This window comes from Triticum urartu, chromosome 7A, assembly GCF_056163025.1.
Source record: "Triticum urartu cultivar PI428250 chromosome 7A, HENAU_Tu73, whole genome shotgun sequence".
Classification (NCBI taxonomy): Eukaryota; Viridiplantae; Streptophyta; class Magnoliopsida; order Poales; family Poaceae; genus Triticum; species Triticum urartu.
Genome location: NC_141879.1, coordinates 676,965,807 through 676,970,450, shown reverse-complemented (window position 1 = coordinate 676,970,450; position 4,644 = coordinate 676,965,807). Strand labels below are relative to the sequence as shown.

Sequence of the window (4,644 nt, the reverse complement as noted above, 5' to 3'; positions counted from 1 at the left end):
GCTGAACGCTTGAACATCAGCTTATCTATTCTTGGAGATCTTCTTACTTTCTGAATTTTTGAAATATTCTTCCGTTCTGAATATGTGTGCTCACTTTGATCTACCTACTACCTTAGGTATGTGTAACGGGGCTGGTCCCTATTATGATACTGGTGACTGGTCTATGAGGCATCTGCCGGGGGTATTTTGATGTAAGTGGTCTTACTATCTTAGGCAACCTAACTTATTTTGCTTCCCAAAATCTGCAATATTATTTTAGGCAACCTCTTTCTGAACATGATCAATGACGCGCAATGTTATGCTGACTATCGTTAGTGATTTAAGTTCATAATATAATTCAGTCAGAGGAGGTTTAAACTGCCCCTTGTCATGCTGTAGTAGTTAACTTTGCTTTTTTTACAGATATATTGACATAATATGATCATTACTTCTTGATAATAGTTTCATGATGAAGTTCATACATTTAAACAAGCTTAACTTATACAGCGAGGCTCGCGTATGATTCTACTTGCTTGTATAAACCAAAGTAACATTCCTGAAAAGAAAACACCAAGGTAACGTCCTTGCTCTTCTTTATACTAGCAAGAATTTGACACATACTATCATCATTTTCTTGTCCGGAAGTTAATCCTCTTGCCCAACACACTGCGAGACTCAACCACACGATTTTTGCTGCCTAAGGAGGGAGAATCATGTTGCCCATGATATACTTACAACTATGAACTGTGTTGCAAGAGCTCTAAAGTAGGTTGACAGTTTGGAATATTAATGCACTTATAAATATAAATAAGAGGTTGTTCTAAAATACCTAGCATATGGATTGTAGTTTCAGTAAAGAGGCAACACATAACAGTTTGGTGATCTAATTTATGGTTTGACCATGTATCACGCTAGAAATTATCTGTAGATAATGTTTTTTTTTCTAATTTGAAGACGTGTTCGCTTTTTTCCTTGATTTGGTTTTATGTATTTTTTTCCTATATGACTTCGAATTGTTGTAGCAGACATCCGTAGATTAAACAGATAATCTGACAGTGCTCTTTGTGAAGGCCAACCTGATACTTATCTTTGTTTGTGTGCTACCTTTAGTTTGAAGATCCTGGTGCCCCATCTACGTAACAGATCATTCCTAAATGTTTGAGCTTCAATATTCATTCAAGTTCTGGTTTCTTTCAGGTTTGTAATTTTAAATGGCTCCTGGGAGTCGGCAGATATTCATTTTTGCATATGAGCTATTTAGAAGAATATCTCATCGCTCAATATATTCTAATGAGTCTTTGCATATATTCTAATGAGTCGGCGGATATTCATTTTTGCATATGAGCTCTAAAGTAGGTTGGCAGTTTGGAATATTAATGCACTTATAAATATAAATAAGAGGTTGTTCTAAAATACCTAGCATATGGATTGTAGTTTCAGTAAAGAGGCAACACTTAACAGTTTGGTGATCTAATTTATGGTTTGACCGTGTATCATGCTAGAAATTATATGTAGATATTTTTTTCCTAATTTGAAGATGTGTTCGCTTTTTTTTCCTCGATCTGGTTTTATGTATTTTTTCCTATATTACTTCGAATTGTTGTAGACGATGGGAGTCGGAGATTAAACTATAATCTGATGATGCTCTGTATGAAGGCCAACCTAATGCTTATCTTTGTTTGTGTGCTACCTTTAGTTTGAAGATTCTGGTGCCCCATCTAATGTTTGCAACTTTGAGCTTAAATATTCATTCAAGTTCTGGTTTCTTCCAGGTTTGTAATTTTTAATGGCTCATGGGAGTCGGCAGATATTCCTTTTTTGCATATGAGCTATTTAGAAGAATATCTCATCGCTCAATATATTCTAATGAGTCTTGCATATATTCTAATTCCTTATCATCTTCTACAGTGGGATGACTCAGAATTGTCTGGAACATGGAATTTCAGCTATTGAACTATGTCATCAGTATGACAACCTGATAAGAGGTGACTTCTATAATGATGTTGATGAATTTGAGGAGGAAAGTTAAGCAACTATGCCATTCTTGATGAGGTACCAACTATCTGGAATTTTAATACCTTGTACTGCGGATGCTCCTATATACCTTTACGGTCTCCTTTTCCTCTGAGCAGAACAGTGAAGGTTAGTCTTGTGCATCAAGGATTGGATGGTGTTGAGAAATATGAGAGGCGATGGTGGATGGTAGTTACTGTTGTAGTGTCGCTTATCATACAATAGTCAAAGTTGTGGTTTATCATAATGTAGTTGAAGATTAGTACAAGCAAAAGCTGTTTGGCAATCTGTAGTTTCTGACTGCAAGGGATGCAGCAAAATGAATCCTGGATAGTCAGTACAAGGTTTCTTGAGTAAAGATTAGTGTGTGTAAACTTTGTATCTTTAGCTCTCTAAATAAAAGCCTCGATTGTTAACATGGTTTATCATGATATGTTTGGAGCTTAGAAGGCTTCGACACACTGATGTTTATCAAGATGAGTCTGAAACATGCTTTGATCCCAATGAGAACATTTATTTGTATTTTTTGTGCAGGAATGGACATTATTAGTAAATTTTTTGCATGAAATGCACACTTAGCACTGAGACGGTAGGCTGCGGCATACAATGATTCATGACCTTGCTAGAGGTAAAAAAAAATTGCCGCTTGCCATGTCACTGATGACACATGAGAGGCACGGGATAAAAGGATTCGAGTGAGGGGTGCTGGAGGTCGGTGGCACGGGAGACTATAGGGTTTAGAGGGATGGCATGTTGACGATGGTGATGGAGGCGTGACTTGAATAGGGGAAGGGCGAGGTGGCGTGCGTGAGCACTCGTCAACTGCGGGTGGTGGTGGCGGGCGGTTAGGTAGGGAGTCATGGGTGACACTGGTTGGTTGTTAGAGCATCTCCAGCCGTTCGGCCCACCAGGCGTCTGAAATATCGCTGCCTGGGGCGCGCCGGTGTTATTTTAGGCGTGGGGCCGGTCGGATTCCCAACCACCGCCTCAAGCCGAACCCAGGCGCCGTCCTTTTGAAAAGTAAACTCGGCAAAACACGACAAAATTCGGTCAAATTCGACACATTTCATTGATTTTTTTACATAAAAACTTTAAAACATAATTAAAAACTACTGTGCCGCCTTCTACCGCACCTCCTACAGGCTGAAGAACGCACCGAAGGCGCTGTAGTCATCGCCATCGTCGTCGGCCTCCTTCTTCATGCCGCCGCCGTCCTTTCTACACCCCTCGCCAGCGTCGCCTTGGCGGACGGGTTTGGTTGTCAGCGGAGGTGAGTTGTCGTCACTGTCCTCGCGCGCCCACTTGAGTGCGGCCTTGTCGGCGGCGGCGGCCAAGTCGTTATGCTCGCTTTTCACGGCGACCAGCCTCGGCTCCGTCTTCGGCTTGACGAGGCGGGAGGAAGGGGAGCTACAGCCGCCCTTGTTGATGACGAGGGTGCCGCCGCGGGTGCGTCACTATAGCGACGTCTCCACAGGCTCGGCCTTGACGCTGGCGAGCGCCGGCGATCCAGACGAGTGGGAGTGGAAGGAGGAGGACCCACCCGCCATGCGCCACGGCAACCAAATGCCGACGCCGCTTCGGCGGGGGACAGGCACCAGGGCCAACGAGTACTGCAGCGGCGGCTGGTTGCCGCCCCGGGGAAGTACGAGGGGTGGTCGACGTCGGACTGCGGGGGGACTGGGACGCCTCCGGCGCTGAGCCTCCACCGCCCCAGCGCACGCATGTCAGGCGGCGCCGGGTAGTTGGCCTGGTGGAGGAGTTGTGCCTCCCACTCATGCAGGGTGCGGCGGACGAAGCCGTTGGCCGCCGCATCGTCGCCAGAGAAATGCTCACCCATCGGAGGACGTAGACGCGGTGGCTGGTGTCGGGGAGAGAGAGGGACAGTGGGCGAAGGAGAGTGCGTCTACCGGCGAGGAAGGGGTGGCTTTTTATAGCCGTCGGGGGGTGGTAGACGTGTGTCTACGCGTGGCAGAAGGTGGACGGCGCGTCGCCGGGTCTTCATTGCGCCGCCCGTGGGGAATCAATGGAAGGTTGACCGGCGACAACCTTGGCATCGATTCCCCGCGGGAAACGAGGTGCTGAGGAAGACGAGACGCGGCTGGTCAGTGACTCGGTGGGCCCGCCGTTCTTTCACACCAAAAATGCTTCCCCCGGCGCCCTCGGGCACCCCCAGTGCGTCGGGTTCGTCCTGGGTCCGCCGACGCCAATTTAGGCCCTAACCGGCAAAATTTGGGTTTCTGGGAGCACTACTGGGCCGATTTCTAGACGCCGGTGGTAAAAGAACGCCTTGGGTGGGGGGGCTGTTGGAGGGGAGGGGTGAGTGGAGATGCTCTTAGGCAGGAAGAGTTAGGCGAGTTGATAGGGTAGAGGAAGAAAACGGCAGCGGGGTGAGAAATAATTAGAAAAGTAGTAGCAGCGAGTAAATTCGAATGACACTGGTTTATGTTTTCTAGCTAACCGACACAGAGATGCTTCTTCAAAATTGTGTTGTCTAACTCATATTATGACAAATCTCACAAGGTTAAAATATCAATAATTTTCTGGTCGCAAATGGGAAATAGTATCCTCGCACAGTAGATGATATTTTGGGGATTTTTTTGCTGGATTAGGAACTCCCTATTTTGTACACCTTCTCTAACCCATTATGTCTAC

General features: G+C 45.6%; 1 long non-coding RNA gene across 1 annotated transcript; it reads left to right on the top strand.

Moving 5' to 3' along the window:
* Positions 1-548: 548 nt before the first annotated feature.
* Positions 549-2,394, top strand: LOC147961391 (uncharacterized). The gene is made up of 4 exons (XR_015611390.1): positions 549-1,176; positions 1,676-1,751; positions 1,888-2,031; positions 2,112-2,394. It is a non-coding gene; the product is annotated as an uncharacterized LOC147961391 (long non-coding RNA).
* Positions 2,395-4,644: the final 2,250 nt, after the last annotated feature.